Here is a 15,828-nt window from a genome sequence, read left to right on the forward strand (position 1 = left end):
ACATGCCAAAAGAAGGAAAGGTAGGCTTTACATACCTTACGCGCGTCTTACGCTCGCTTAAACTCAATTCCCGTTTCGCCGTAATCTACAAATGGTCAAGTTTACCAAAAGTAAGTTATAGATTCTAAGTATTCAACTTAAGGTCATATTGGTCTACCGAAATTTCGGCAGCACTTCCCCTATATATATAGCATCCCCGAGAATCATCTCGGCTCAAAATATCAACAACAACAACCCAACAACATCAACAACCATCATATACTACATTATGGCACAAATAGTCTTCTTTCTACATAGTTCAATAATTCACATCCAAACTTCACATTATCAAACTAATATCAACATTTTCCATACTCATCAACTAATTCAATATTATTCAAACATATTCCAACAACGTTCCAAACAATATTCATAATTTCAAGCAATCCCGCCAATTTCCATATTCTATCCGAAGCTTCCACAATTGCAATAATGCTTCCAAATCACATTGTTTTCCTTCCAAACTCATCATCAACAATCATAATTCACATTTAGAACTTTAATTCCATACTTTATATGAAATCACATAAATTAACATAATTTCTCATAATCACATACAAGCAATTCCAACGCCAATTCAAGTCATTAAACCTTTATTTGCATTACTAAGATCACAACAACACAACTAACAAACTAATTAAACTTGAATTCATCTCTCTTCCATGTTAGCATGGCTCACGGCCTACACCACCAACACACACACATGCACGGCTTCACACACACATCACACTCCCATAATTCCATCTAATTCTAATCATTATAACATACTTACAAGTTCCATAACACAAAAGTGGCAAAATCCTTACCTTTTCTTGAAATTCCGACTTGCCGCAAACGTCGCTCTTTCGCCAAACCAATTGTATCACGTCGGAGAGCGTCCTAAACTTGTCAAGAATTCAACAAGAATAAGATTTTTGGATTGAAGACAAGACTTGGAAATTTTTTTTTCTTTTCTTGAGTTCGGCCGAATGGCCTAATGAGCTTGCTCTCAAGTTTTTTTTTTTGTTTTATGATTTTTCTTGAAGATTCTAAGGCTAAGCATGAATATGTATACATTGATTAAGTGGTCACATGTTGATCACATGACCACTTAAAATGGGGCTTGGGCCAAGGCCTATGGCCGGCCACCCCTCAAGTTGGGCTTCAAATTTTTCTTCCAATTTTTCTTGGCCCAATTCGTTGAACACTCGTTTTGTAATTTCCGAAACTAATTTCCAAAATTCCAGATTTGCCCTCGGCCTTCTCCGATGTCTTGAACCAATAGTTTCTCCATAAAACAATATAAACATGTTAACTAAAATCAAAATATTGACTTATAACATACAAGTCACAATTATTTCAAATTTCTCCGAATATGCGAAAACACGGGATATAACATCCTACCCCCCTTTATAACATTCGTCCTCGAATGTTAGACTAGCCTTACGAGGTCTTATAAGCAGGTCGGGGGAGTTTGTTTTTATAAGTAGCACATATAAATCATTTCTCAATCAAAATAACAAATTTAAGGATTCAGATTACCTGTGCGTCCAAGGAACAAGTGAGGATATTTCTTTTGCATTTCCTTCTCCGCCTCCCAGGTTATTTCCTCACGATTATTATTTCGCCACAGGACTTTTACAGAAGGCACATCCTTAGTGCGCAGTTTCCTTATCTGTCGATCCGGATGACTTACGTAAAGTGTTGCGTGTGTTGTCTTCATAAGACAATTCCTCCGTCACCTGAATATCATCGGCTGGAAATATTCTGGAAGGATCGCCAACACATTTACGGAGCATGGATACATGAAATACCGGATGTACTGCCTCCAAATCAGATGGTAGATCTAGCTCGTAGGCGACCTGGCCTATCCTCCGAATAATCTGGTACGGCCCGATGTAGCGCGGGCTAAGCTTACCCTTTTTACCGAATCTCATTACGCCCTTCATAGGCGACACTTTTAGAAAAACCCAGTCGCCAACTTCGAATTCCAACGGTCGAGCCGTTTATCAGCGTAAGATTTCTGTCGGCTTTGGGCAGCCAATAATCGCTCCCGAATCAATTTCACCTTATCAACGGCTTGCTGAACTACATCTGGCCCAATTAATTTAGTTTCACCCACGTCAAACCAACCAATTGGAGATCTGCACTTTCTGCCGTACAACGCTTCATATGGCGCCATCTGAATGCTGGAATGATAGCTATTATTATAAGCAAATTCAATAAGCGGTAAATGGTCATCCCAGCTACCTTTGAAATCAATAACGCAGGCCCGCAACATATCTTCCAATGTTTGAATAGTGCGCTCGGCCCGTCGGACTGAGGATGAAAGGCTGTACTAAGACTTACCTGAGTCCCCAATCCCTCCTGGAACGACCTCCAGAAGTTAGACGTAAACTGGGCACCTCTGTCGGTTGATAATAGATACGGGAACTCCGTGAAGCCTTACTATCTCTTTAATATACGTTCGGCATAATCCTCGGCCGAATATGTAGTCTTAGGAAGAAAAAGTTGATTTCGTCAACCCGTCAACAATAACCCAAATAGAATCATACTCGCGTGGAGTACGCGTGTGTAACCCTATAATGAAATCCATATTAATCATCTCCCATTTCAGTGGAATTTGCATCTCCCGTAATAACCCGCCGGGCTTTTGATGCTCAATCTTAACTGGCCGACAATTTGGGCACCGGACGGACTGCACGCAATGTCTCTCTTCATACCGTCCCACCAATACAAACATTTTAAGATCATGATACATTTTAGTGGAGCCGGGATGAATAGAATACCGTGCATTATGTGCCTCACCCAAAACCGCCGCCGTAGCCCAAAGAACGTCGGGCACACATACTTACGCCTTCATATAATAATACTCCGTCCGGAGAGATTTTGAACTCGGGTCTTTTTCTTTCGAGGGCCACATCTCTATGTCTTTGGGCCGAATGGGATCTTCGACCGGCGTTGTTTTACTTCCTCCATAATAGATGATTCCGCAATTTCTCCGAATAGAAACCCCGGCATTTCGAATCGCCAAACGGACTCCAAGGCTAGCTAACCGATGAATTTCACGAACCAATTAGTCTTTCTTGTGCCGCACATCACCAAACCGCCCATGGACTTACGACTAAGTGCATTAGCTACGACGTTAGCTTTTCCGATGATACGGGAATATCCACATCGTAGTCTTTTAAGCACCAAGCCATCTCCGTTGCCGTAGATTCAACTCCTTTTGTTTAAAAATATATTGGAGGCTTTTGTGATCAGTGTAAATATCAACATGAACCCCATATAAATAATGCCGCCATATTTTTAAGGCATGAATTACCGCGGCTAATTCCAGGTCGTGAGTGGGATAATTTCTCTCGTGCGGTCTGAGTTGCCGGGAAGCATAGGCTATGACTCGACCGTGCTGCATCAAAACACAACCTATCCCGCACTCGCAGGCATCACAATAAACAACGTACCCGTCTGATCCTTCCGGAAGGGCTAAGACTGGAGTTGTGATTAATTTTTCCTTCAATGTCTGAAAGCTGCGCTCACAGGCATCAGTCCACTGGAATTTTGTCGCTTTCTCGAGTAGCTTCGTCGGTGCCGCAATAGAAGCAAAATTCTCCACAAATCTTCTATAATATCCGGCATTAAGCCCCGTAAAATCGCGATTGTCGGTGTGGTAGGCACGGGCCAAGTCGCATGACTTCAATCTTCTGTGTATCGACCCGAATACCATCTGCTCCGACGATATGCCCCAAGAATGCTACTGAGGTCAACCAGAATTCACATTTGGAAAATTTGGCATATATTTTCTTCGCCGCCTACGGTGAGTGTGCCTAGGACGTTCTTAAGTGATTTGAATGTTCCGCTGACCGTGAATAAACCAAAATATCGTCAATAAACACAATCACGAACATATCAAGGAATGGCCGGAATACCCGATTCATTAAATCCATAAATACCGCGGGAGCATTTGTTAGCCCAAAAGACATTACTCTGAATTCATAGTGCCCGTACCGTCCCGAGTGCGCCTTTGGAATATCAGATTCTCGCACCCGTACCTGATGATAACCAGAGCGCAGATCTATCTTCGAAAAATGTTTGGCACCCTACAACTGGTCAAATAAATCATCAATCCGGGGGAGGGGATATTTATTCTTAATAGTCACCTTATTCAGCTGCCTGTAGTCGATACACATTCGCAGCGAACCATCTTTCTTCCTCACAAATAATACCGGCGCTCCCCAGGGCGATGTACTGGGTCTGATAAAGCCTTTGTCCAATAGATCTTTTAGCTGCTCTTTCAATTCTTTCAACTCTGCCGGTGCCATTCTGTATGGAGGAATAGATATGGGTTGCGTACCTGGCAACAGATCTATAGTGAAATCTATTTCCCGTTCAGGGGGAAGACCTGGAAGATCGTCTGGGAATACATCGGGAAATTCATTCACAACCGGAACTGACTGAAGAGTAGGAATTTCTGCTTTAGTGTCGTGCACACGGACCAAATGATAAATATAACCTTTCTGGATCATCTTTCTGGCCTTAAGGTACGAAATAAATTTACCCTTTGGCGACGCTGTATTGCCCGCCCATTCTATGGCTGGTTCCCCTGGAAATCGGAAACGAACTACCTTTTTCCGTTCAACATTAGCATAACAGGAAGCTAACCAGTCCATACCCATAATGACATCAAATTCGATCATATTTAATTCTACCAGATCAGCTTTGGTGCAACGATCACATATAATCACAGAACAATTTTTATATATCCGCCTGGCTATAAGAGAATCACCAACCGGCGTAGCTACTTCAAATGGCTCAATAGGTTCAGAAATTATTCCAATTTTATTAGCAACGAGCGGGGAGATATATGATAAAGTAGAACCAGGATCAATTAAAGCATACACAGATTGAGAGAAAACCAGCAGTGTACCTGTGACAACATTTGGCGAAGCCTCCTGGTCCTGGCGGGTAGCCAATGCATATATGCGGTTCGAAGGACCGCTAGAATCTGAAACCCCGCCACGGCCTCGACCGCGGCCCGCCGGTGGTGGCGCACCTCGTCCCGAAGGACGTGTAACTGAAGGAGTAGAGGATGAACCCGCGCCGATCCCGTCGGTCGAGCCGTACTACTGTAACCACCCGCCATCGGGCAATCACGCATAATATGGCCCCGACGGCCACAAGAAAAACATGCTCGGTGGCTCGGTAGCACTCCCCGGACGTGATCTCCCACAATAAGAACAACGGGGCATGGGTGGTCCGGATCGGGCCGGAACCTCCGGATCATCTCGTGAACCCCGTACTCGGGAACTCCGGCCGGCCCGTATGGCCCCGCACCCTCAAATCGCCGCCGCCGGGCCGTGTACCCCGCCCGACGAGGAGGATATCTATCCGATCGCCGTGGACCGAGGTCGCCCGCCTCTCGGAATCTCCAACCCCCGCAAACTCGGCCCTCTTGGGCGGCCTCCTGTCCCGATCCTTGAAGGACTGATCTGCCCGATGCCGGTCCTCCACCCCCTGAGCATAAGCCTGTAGTCGGGCAATGTCCATATCAGTCTGGGACGCCATCGCCATGCAACAGTCAACTAAATAGCGGTCCAACCCTGACGCATAGCGGTGCATCCGATCGGCCATATCTGCCACTAGAGCTGGTGCATATCTAGCCGCAGAATTAAACTCCATATTATACTCACGAACACTCCGACCCTCTCCGTCGTATATATGCAAATCTATCAACTCGGCCCTCCTCAACTCGGGGGCAAAAAGGACGCCGAAAAAGGCCGTGAACTCGTCCCACGTGGTCTGGGGAGCACCCTCACCCCCGGATAGTCCCCAAGACTCATACCAATTAAGAGCAACATCCCGTAGTCTATGTGCGCCTAGCTCGACGTACTCGGTCTCCGAAGCCCCGACCAACCTCAACGAGCGCCGCATCCGCCGGAGAAAGTCGCGGGGGTCCTCGCCTGTTTGGACCCAAAAACTCGGGGGTCCGCATGTCAAGAAATCACGAACTCATGACCGTCATGTCTATCATCATCGTCACCTCGCGGCCGCGTCCCTCGAACTCCGACCTCGCCACTAGTGTCGTCAATAACCGTACGTACCTCTCTCGTGTCCTATCCTCTCGCTCCGGCCGGGGAGCCGGAGGCACGTGCGCCGCATCGTCGGCGGGGCCGCCGAGGGACCTCTCCGGCCTCCCTAGGTGGTGGAGTGGCGAACCCTCCGAGGTAGCACAATACCGGGTCTAGTCCGCGCACGAGCCCGTGTAACCCTCGCGCCCGACTAGTCTCATCCGCCTTCGCCTTGCTCTCTTCTAGCTCGGGCACCGTCGTCTTCTTCGGAGGCATCTCTCGAAAAACATAACAATTTATCGAAAAGAGTCATCCTAATATCACGGCTCTAACGCACGATCTAAGATTCAAAGAAAGGTAACACCCTAAATGTCCTCGTAGCCTCCCGTTTATAGATGTGGTGCACGACACACCGATAAACACGACTTACGAGACACGGCTCGTAGACATTCCGAGGACAAACCGCTCGATACCACTTTTGTCACGACCCCAGCCCCGTGGGCCGTGACTGGCGTCCTATCTGGACACCCCGACGGACATTCATATCAAATCATCAGAATTTATCGTAGCTCAGACGTCATAATTATTAATTAAGCAGGCGTAAGAATAAATATCAATTTAAGCGGTCGCCGATATAATAAACCACATCAAAATCAGAAGAGCGGCGGAATATACATCGCCGAACACATATATACACATATGTAGACATATGGGCCGCTATGGCCCCCAGACCGAACAGGACCGCATAAGGATACAAGTCACGACCAAAACAAATATACATAGGACCCTCGACCCACATAGATGACTACAGGCCTCTACAGACTCCAAACAGAGACATATGACGGGACAGGGCCCCGTCGTACCCAGATAGTCCGAATGTACAAAAGCATGTACATAGCAAAAGCATATATACCAATAAACAAAGCTCCGGATCAAAAGGAGCAAACAAGACAAAGCGGAATGCGTGGCCTACACCGGCGGGCCTCCCGGACGCAACCGCACTGCGGGCATGAAACGCACATGTTCCGAAAGCGGGGTACAAAGAAAGTACCGAGTATGTAAAGCATAGAGTACAGAAAATACAAACCGCAGGTGAAATATGAGCACAAAGAAAACAATACCAAAACAAATATCAAACCTGAGCTAAAACATATGTGAATAGTGCAAAGCAAAATCGTGCATGACGCTCAGGAACGTGGCTACCACCCGACACTGGTGCCACAACACAACATACTCCAGAAGGTTTCAAATCTCCGTACAACCCCAAACATATCATATCACACATATCGTATCACGCATAACATATCGCGACATATCGCGTCAACAGAACAAATCATATCATCTGCCATATCACAAAGATAACTCCATATACGGTAACCGGCCCCATGGCGAGGTCTCGGGAAACCGAAACACATCATACCGCCGAATTGTCATAAGGCGCACGATTACAAAGCCGGCCGGTACCGCGAACGAAATCATAATCACCGGCACGAGCGAGTAGTAGCGTAAAGCCATAATGCATATTAAAAATAAGTTCCATAACTCGGCACATAGTTTTCATAAGCATATACATTAATATCATAAGTTCCAAAAATAAGCATCAAGTTAGTCGGGATTAATATACAAAAAGTCGTGAGCTCTTAAGTTATTGATTTTTCGAAAAATGCGTCGTAGGCCATTCTCAGAAAATTTAGCATCATACATAGCGAAGGACGTTCAAATAACATTATAGGACATTTCAAACGGACTTTAAAATCATAGGCAAACATTTCCTTTTCATAGCGTACGAAAATGAAGCAAACAAGCCAATTAAAGAAATTCTCGGGACTTGCGGGCCCACCTCGAGTCAAGTTGAGGCGGCGGACCTAAATTACAACCATCAGGCTCCCTAAGGTCATTCATAAGAGTTTCGAAGCGAATCAAATACATTTGCGAAGGTTACAAAGGTTTGCGCCTTCTTTTAGCCAAATATAGGAATTTTAATTCAATTGCGCCGAATGAATAGTACTCAAAGTTTAACTCGGATTTCCAAGAGCAGAGTTATTCCCGAGGTTCCGATTTTAACCTAGCATGACTAGGACATGCCAAAAGAAGGAAAGGTAGGCTTTACATACCTTACGCGCGTCTTACGCTCGCTTAAACTCAATTCCCGTTTCGCTTTAATCTACAAATGGTCAAGTTTACCAAAAGTAAGTTATAGATTCTAAGTATTCAACTTAAGGTCATATTGGTCTACCGAAATTTCAAAGACTTCCCCTATATATATAGCATCCCCGAGAATCATCTCGGCTCAAAATATCAACAACAACAACCCAACAACATCAACAACCATCATATACTACATTATGGCACAAATAGTCTTCTTTCTACATAGTTCAATAATTCACATCCAAACTTCACATTATCACACTAATATCAACATTTTCCATACTTATCAACTAATTCAATATTATTCAAACATATTCCAACAACGTTCCAAACAATATTCATAATTTCAAGCAATCCCGCCAATTTCCATATTCTATCCGAAGCTTCCACAATTGCAATAATGCTTCCAAATCACATTGTTTTCCTTCCAAACTCATCATCAACAATCATAATTCACATTTAGAACTTTAATTCCATACTTTATATGAGATCACATAAATTAACATAATTTCTCATAATCACATACAAGCAATTCCAACGCCAATTCAAGTCATTAAACCTTTATTCACATTACTAAGATCGCAACAACACAACTAACAACCTAATTAAACTTGAATTCATTTCTCTCCCATGTTAGCATGGCTCACGGCCAACACCACCAACACACACACATGCACGGCTTCACACACACATCACACTCCCATAATTACCATCTAATTCTAATCATTATAACATACTTACAAGTTCCATAACACAAAGGTGGCAAAATCCTTACCTTTTCTTGAAATTCCGACTTGCCGCAAACGTCGCTCTTTCGCCAAACCAATTGTATCACGTCGGAGAGCGTCCTAAACTTGTCAAGAATTCAACAAGAATAAGATTTTTGGATCGAAGACAAGACTTGGAAATTTTTTTTCTTTCTTTTCTTGAGTTCGGCCGAATGGCCTAATGAGCTTGCTCTCAAGTTTTTTTTTTTGTTTTATGATTTTTCTTGAAGATTCTAAGGCTAAGCATGAATATGTATACATTGATTAAGTGGTCACATGTTGATCACATGACCACTTAAAATGGGGCTTGGGCCAAGGCCTATGGCCGGCCACCCCTCAAGTTGGGCTTCAAATTTTTCTTCCAATTTTTCTTGGCCCAATTCGTTGAACACTCGTTTTGTAATTTCCGAAACTAATTTCCAAAATTCCAGATTTGCCCTCGGCCTTCTCCGATGTCTTACACCAATAGTTTTTCCATAAAACAACATAAACATGTTAACTAAAATCAAAATATTGACTTATAACATACAAGTCACAATTATTTCAAATTTCTCCGAATATGCGAAAACACGGGATATAACACGGACGAGACAAAAAAGCGCAATCCTCGGGGACGGTAATCACGGCCGATCTTGTCCTCCCAGGTTCCACACTCGGGAGCCGGGAAGAGCGCGCACTGTGCTCTCCTTGCACCCGGGGTTTCGCCGGGACCGACTCAGTCGCCCCTCATGGCTCGAGGGATAGGGAGACGTCCGAAGCCGGCCAGCCTTCCCCCCTTGCAGGAGAGGGTTTCCAAAATATTTCATCGAGATTGTCCGACCTCGTGAGCGTGAGTGAGGGGAGAGGCCGGAGTAGCACCACCCGCCTCGTGAGGGAGCAGTGCCTCGGATGTGAAGGCGGGTCCCCCGGGGCAGCCGAGCCGCATCCGTTGGAGCCTCGGTGTCAACATCGGCTCGACCTCCTTGTTCGGCCTCGGCGATCGAGTCAAGCCCGGATCTCCTAGTCCTTTTGCGGAAATCTTCTCGAGAAGATCACTCGAAATGTCAACGAATTCAATCGACCTTAGAGGTGCGGGTAAAGTTTCTTCCCACCGAGAGCGTAGCTCGGAGCGTAAGGTCTTTCCCGAGTGAAGGAAGTGGCCAGGCAGTGTCTTCCTCTGGAGCAGAACTTCCGATGGAGGGACGCGGCGGCCGCCGGATGGTGGGCTGCTTAACCGTGCTGCCCAGAGCCCGAACGCGCTCTTGCCACTCGGTTTCGCCGCACAGCCAGGGGCTTTCTCCATGCTGACCAGCGACGGCGATAATACGGGATGACCGAATCAAATGACCCCCGCCGAACCGGGGCTGCAAGACAACTTGGTTCTCCGTCTTCCGATCCGGGCTCCACCGAGCCCTTGGTAAACCTAAATACCAAGAGGTTATAGAAAAAAAGAAAAGCGAAGATACATTATATTACCGTGATTTTGGGCAACCCGTGACCACGCGACGTGATTCCCCGTATGGGCTTCTTCGCCTGCCGAGTGTTGGCCGAGGAGTGGTCCAACCCACTCGTTCGTGTTCGGGACGGCCGGAGGTATCCACGCCGTGGCCGATAAAAAAGAGAGAGATAAGTGTAAATATAAAGAGTTTGACGAAACATTTTAGAATAATTATCACGAGAACGGAGAAACTTACGGTTATCGTTCTACTTTCCTCCGGAAGTTGGCATATATTCGCCTGAATAATGTCCGCGTCCCTCACCCGGACAAAGCGCTCTAACTAACCCCCGGTCTCTCGTCTTCATCCATCTTCGAAAAGATCGTGTTCCGCCTCGCTTGGCGATCTTTATCACACCCTCGAAATCGCCGGGGAATATAAGCGGATTAAACGAGTCATCGTGAATTACCCTTGCATCGTCGTCAATGGAGGCAGGTGTGCCACGGTCCTCCGGGGACATTCGACCAATTTGGGGCTGTGGTTACGTTATATGTCCCGCACATCTCCAATATAACCATCAATTGGGGGTCGAGCTTCGAGCGCAGCGGATAGGTGTAAACGTACAACTAAGCCTTCCCTATGATGCGGATAGATTCATCGGTGCCCGGGCGAACACTTGCACCCTAAGGTTATCCCATCCGCAATCGGCCGGACTCGTATCAATTTTATCCTCGGTAATGGACGAGGGATATCGCCTTACATCGTATTCTCCGTCCGCAACCAAGGAAGGCTTTTGCTTCAAATTTTTCGTTGTAGTTGGGTTTGGATGGTAATGTCCTAGCACCGGGGGCTCGACTTTTTTCTCGGGGGGTTGAGAAACCTACGGCCTCGAGAAGTTAAAACCGAGGAACATCCCGGGTGGTTTCGGTGTTGCGGACATTTGGAAGTTATGGAAAAAGGAGATTGGCGAATTCGAAAAGGGAGGAAGGAACAAGTTAAAATGACAAGAAAAGAAGAAGGAGCAAATAAAGGAAAATTTGAAATGGCAAAGCGAGAAGAAAACGACAAGACTCTTCAATCGAAAACAAGAAACGAAAGGTTGACAAGGTTCTTGCAATCAATGTAAGCAACAAGTTTGGGGATGGGAACGGTTGAAATCAACAATAAATGTGAGATGAAGATGATTTGGAAGTGGAGAAGAAGAAAATGAAGTAAAATGGAGAAGTGAAGGGGTCAAAGGCCTTATATAGGCATGGGAACCGGGACGGTTACAGATCCCAACCAACCGGGGGATGCCACGTGTCCCACAATTAATGAGACGTGATTTGAAATGACGTGCGTTACGGCGGTTACCAAAATTGGTCGTTCGGGGTGAGACACGTGGTGATGGCGAGCGGACGTGACAACTCGCCCCGCTAAAATGAAAAGATAAGGACGGCCTTATGGGCAGGTTTCGTGGCCACACTCATCCACTTCCCGTTACTCTGTAAAACTTCGGTCCGTAAAGTGTGGGGACTATGCGCGTATACCGCAAAACCGGATTAATGTTAGGCCGGCGAGATACGGAATCGATGGAAGGAAAAAAAAAAAACAAGCACGAGCGCAAAGACCTTTCGGGCTGGGATCGCATCGGAAAGTCGGAGGAAAATCGTATGGTCCGATTTATTCGGGACAAACTCCTCGTCACCTTCGGTCAGGTTTCTCCATGGCGGAGTTGATCGTGGCAATTAACAGGCCGGTTCTCCACGACCGAGTTGATCGTGGCCGGTAGTCGATTTCGCACGCATGGCCAAGGTTAATCGTGGCCGTTAGTGGGTTAATCGATTATAAAATCAACGCGTCAACATCGTTACGTCACATCGAACCGACGACAATACACGTGTAACCAAATGTCACTTAAACCTTATCCTTTAGGGTTTACTTTATTCTAAAAAGGCTTTATGTTGTATACAAAACGTGAAGAAAAGAAACTATAAATAGGGGGCTTCACAATTTCATTGGTCGGTTTTTTCGAGATCTAGAACATTGTAATAGAAATTATATTGAAGTTTCCTCTCTCTCTCTCTCTCTAATTTTGGTGGGATTTGTAGTGTTCATTAGCTTAATTCATTCATCAATATATATAGTACCATAATATACATATATATTTAACTTTGAATCATAATATCAACATATTTGTTTAAGTTATTAACACATATATTCATATATATAAGTCACCGTACACGAATCCACATATATATATCTCTCAAAACCAAAATAGATTAAAGTTATTCACATATCCTATACCTCACTTATAAATTCAACTTATTACCCAATTTCGGGGTAACAAATTGGCCTCTCTACTGCTTTGAGTTGTAACAAATATATCAGAGTACTAGAATTAATTGGTAGGGTGCACCTAGCCAAGGCAATAGTGCTATGCCAAGAGGATACCTGAGCAAGCGATCGTTGTTGATTCTCTTTCTTTAAACAATATGTCAATATCATGTATGATCAATGATTCACGCATTACATATTAAATTGAGAAGACAAATGCTACATTTGATCTTACCAAAAAGGCTGAGAAAAATATGCAGTGGTTGAGACACCAAGTGGCGTCATCTCAATGTTTCGCGAGAAATATAATTAACATATTTTATTCTTCTAAAAATAAAATGTGTATATACAATATATCGGCATCACTTAAATGATAATATAAATTAAACGTCAATTGAGATAGAAAGATACTCCTTAAAACTCCATTCCTTCCCACCCAAACTTATGTATAAGTCGAATTATGACAATATGTTATTGTCGACATCACTCCTACAAAATCATACATACGCCATTGAATACATGATTTTCTTCAGTTTGACTCGCTCAACTAACAAGACCAAATGATTTTCTTCAGTTTGACTCGCTCAACTAACAAGACCAAATAAAGTTCCTTTATCAACGTATCACTAGAAGCATTTTTTTTAGGGAAAAGGGTCAAAAATCACACTCTCTTTTTTTTTTTGGAAAAAGTAAAAAATATCAAACTTATTTTGGGTCAAAAATCTTCTCTCATCCTTAAAATTTTCAAATATACCCTGTCTTGGCCAGAATTATCCCCAAAATAACCGAAATCATTTTTGAAACCCGCTCCATCATTTAAACCCGACCCCCCCTAAATAATAACCCATAAGATCCCTTTATTCCCCAATTCCCTCAAACTTGAACCTACGTATTGGGGAATAAGGGGATTTTACAAGTTATTATTTAATTAGGTCGAATTTAAATGATGGAAGATTTTCAAAATGATTTTGGGTTATTTTGGGGATATTCTCCACAAGCGATTATGATATTTGAAAAGCAACGATGGGAGGGGTATTTTTTATCCAAAATAAGTTTGGAGGATATTTTTAGCCCTTTTTTCAAAGTAGAGGGGTATTTTTGACCCTTTTCCCTTTTTTTTAAAGCTACGCCAAATTGTGCTTTTCTCCTCGATGCTTATTTACTGAACTGTTGTAGAGGGGTCATGTGAAATCTTTAGAATATTTAGAGCATGAAGTCCAATTAAAAATCACATTCCTTTGCACGAGATGTTCTCTTTCCAGCCAAATGGCAAAACCCAAGAAACTCATAGAAATTGGGGGTCGTTTGGTCCGTGAACTAAATTATCCCAAAATTATAGTCCTGGAATTATAATTCTTGGACTAGTTTATATATCCCACTTGGGAGGTGGGATAAAATAATCTCAAGTTTGATGGGATTAGGTGAGATTAGGGGTGGCAAATGGGTGGGTTTGGTTGGATTTGGTTTGGTTGAAAATGGTTTGAACAAAAATGAGTTGGGTTTCAAACCGCCCATATTTTATGTGGGTAAATATGGGTTGGGTGATAAATATTTGGGTTGGTTATGGAGTTACCCATACTATACAAACCATTATTTCAAGTGTATGTTTATAATTTTTTTCTTTTGTAAAGTTAAATTAAATTTTTTCATATAAATTTGGGGGGTGAGGGGGTGGGGTGGGTATGAATTTTCTTTTTCATTTTTTATAATTTTTTTATAAAAGTAAAATATATAAATTGATTTTTTTTTTTGTGGGGAGAGGGGGGTGGAGGTAGGGCAGGGGTGGGGTGGGGGACAGAAATTCTTTTCCATTATTTATAATTTTTTTTATAGAAGTTAAATATATATATATATGAAAATTGAAATTTGGGGGGGGGGGGGGGGGGGGAGGGGGGGGGCCTTTTGAGAGGGGTGGGGTGGGGGGTAAGAAATTTTCCAATTTTTTATAAAAGTAAAATATTTGAAATTGAAATTTGTGGGGTGGGGGTAAGAACTTTTTTTTTCATTTTTTATAAAATTTTATAAAGGTAAAATATATGAAATTGAATTTTTTTTTTTTGGGGGGGGGGGTTTGGTGGGGGTGGGGGTGGGGTAAGGGTTCTCTTTTTTTATAAAAGAAAAATAAAATATATGAAATAAAAAAAATGTGTGGGGTGGGGGGCATGGCGGGTGTGGGTGGTGGTAAGGGTTGGGTAGGAAGTAAGAAAGAAATTTATCTATTTTCAAATGAAATGAGTTGTTATTGGTACAGTGTGTTGTTTATATGATACCTAGATATTTTACCCATATTTGCATATTTTTTATAGGTTAAAAAGAGAAATTTCATATTTGCCTACGAAATATGGTATAACCATTTAACATGTGGGTAAAATGGGTTAATTTTCTAAATATGGGCTCAAATTGCCACCTCTAGGTGAGATATTCAGGATTAAATTTGGGATTATATTTATACTGTGTTTGGTTAACGGTATAAATCCATCTCAAGATAATTTTATAGCGTTAGTCAAACACGGTATAAAGTTAATCCTAAACTTAATCCTGAGATATCTCACCTCATGCCACACTACCAAACAACACCTTATAGTATAGAATAAACTCAAGACTAAACCTTTTGAAACTAGCATTTCAAATGACCTTTTCCTTTTCTTTTTATCACCTTAGGATTCTTCTTTGAGGTTTGGGTTTTACTTCCGGTTAATCTCTGCAAAGCAAGCTTTGTCAGATTTATTTAATCCAACCTCTTTTAGTAAATATTAAGGAAAAGGACAAAATACGATTAAATTAAAACCCAAAAAGAAAGAAAAAAGAAGAAAAATCAGTTGCATGCACAATTGAGTATGATTACAAACATTTGTACATGTCTGATAGTTTAAACAATAGTACATGCATTTCTTGTTTAACTTTGAAAACAAAGGTACAGTAGTACTGTCTGAAGGTATTAGAATATCCGAGTAGTACATTAGTAAATGTTACTAATGCAGAGGTAAAGGGCATTAAATTTTCTGGTCAAAGCCTCGAAGAGAAGACCATTAAATTACATATGGAGTAGATTACAATTCTTATCGCAGCATTTAATTGGACTTGAAAGTCGTGTCT

General features: G+C 43.0%; 1 pseudogene; it reads right to left on the minus strand.

Moving 5' to 3' along the window:
- Window positions 1–12,803: 12,803 nt before the first annotated feature.
- Window positions 12,804–12,988, minus strand: LOC132032209 (U2 spliceosomal RNA; annotated as a pseudogene).
- Between the last annotated feature and the right edge of the window lie 2,840 nt (window positions 12,989–15,828).

The sequence above is a fragment of the Lycium ferocissimum genome, chromosome 9, assembly GCF_029784015.1.
Source record: "Lycium ferocissimum isolate CSIRO_LF1 chromosome 9, AGI_CSIRO_Lferr_CH_V1, whole genome shotgun sequence".
Lineage (NCBI taxonomy): Eukaryota > Viridiplantae > Streptophyta > Magnoliopsida > Solanales > Solanaceae > Lycium > Lycium ferocissimum.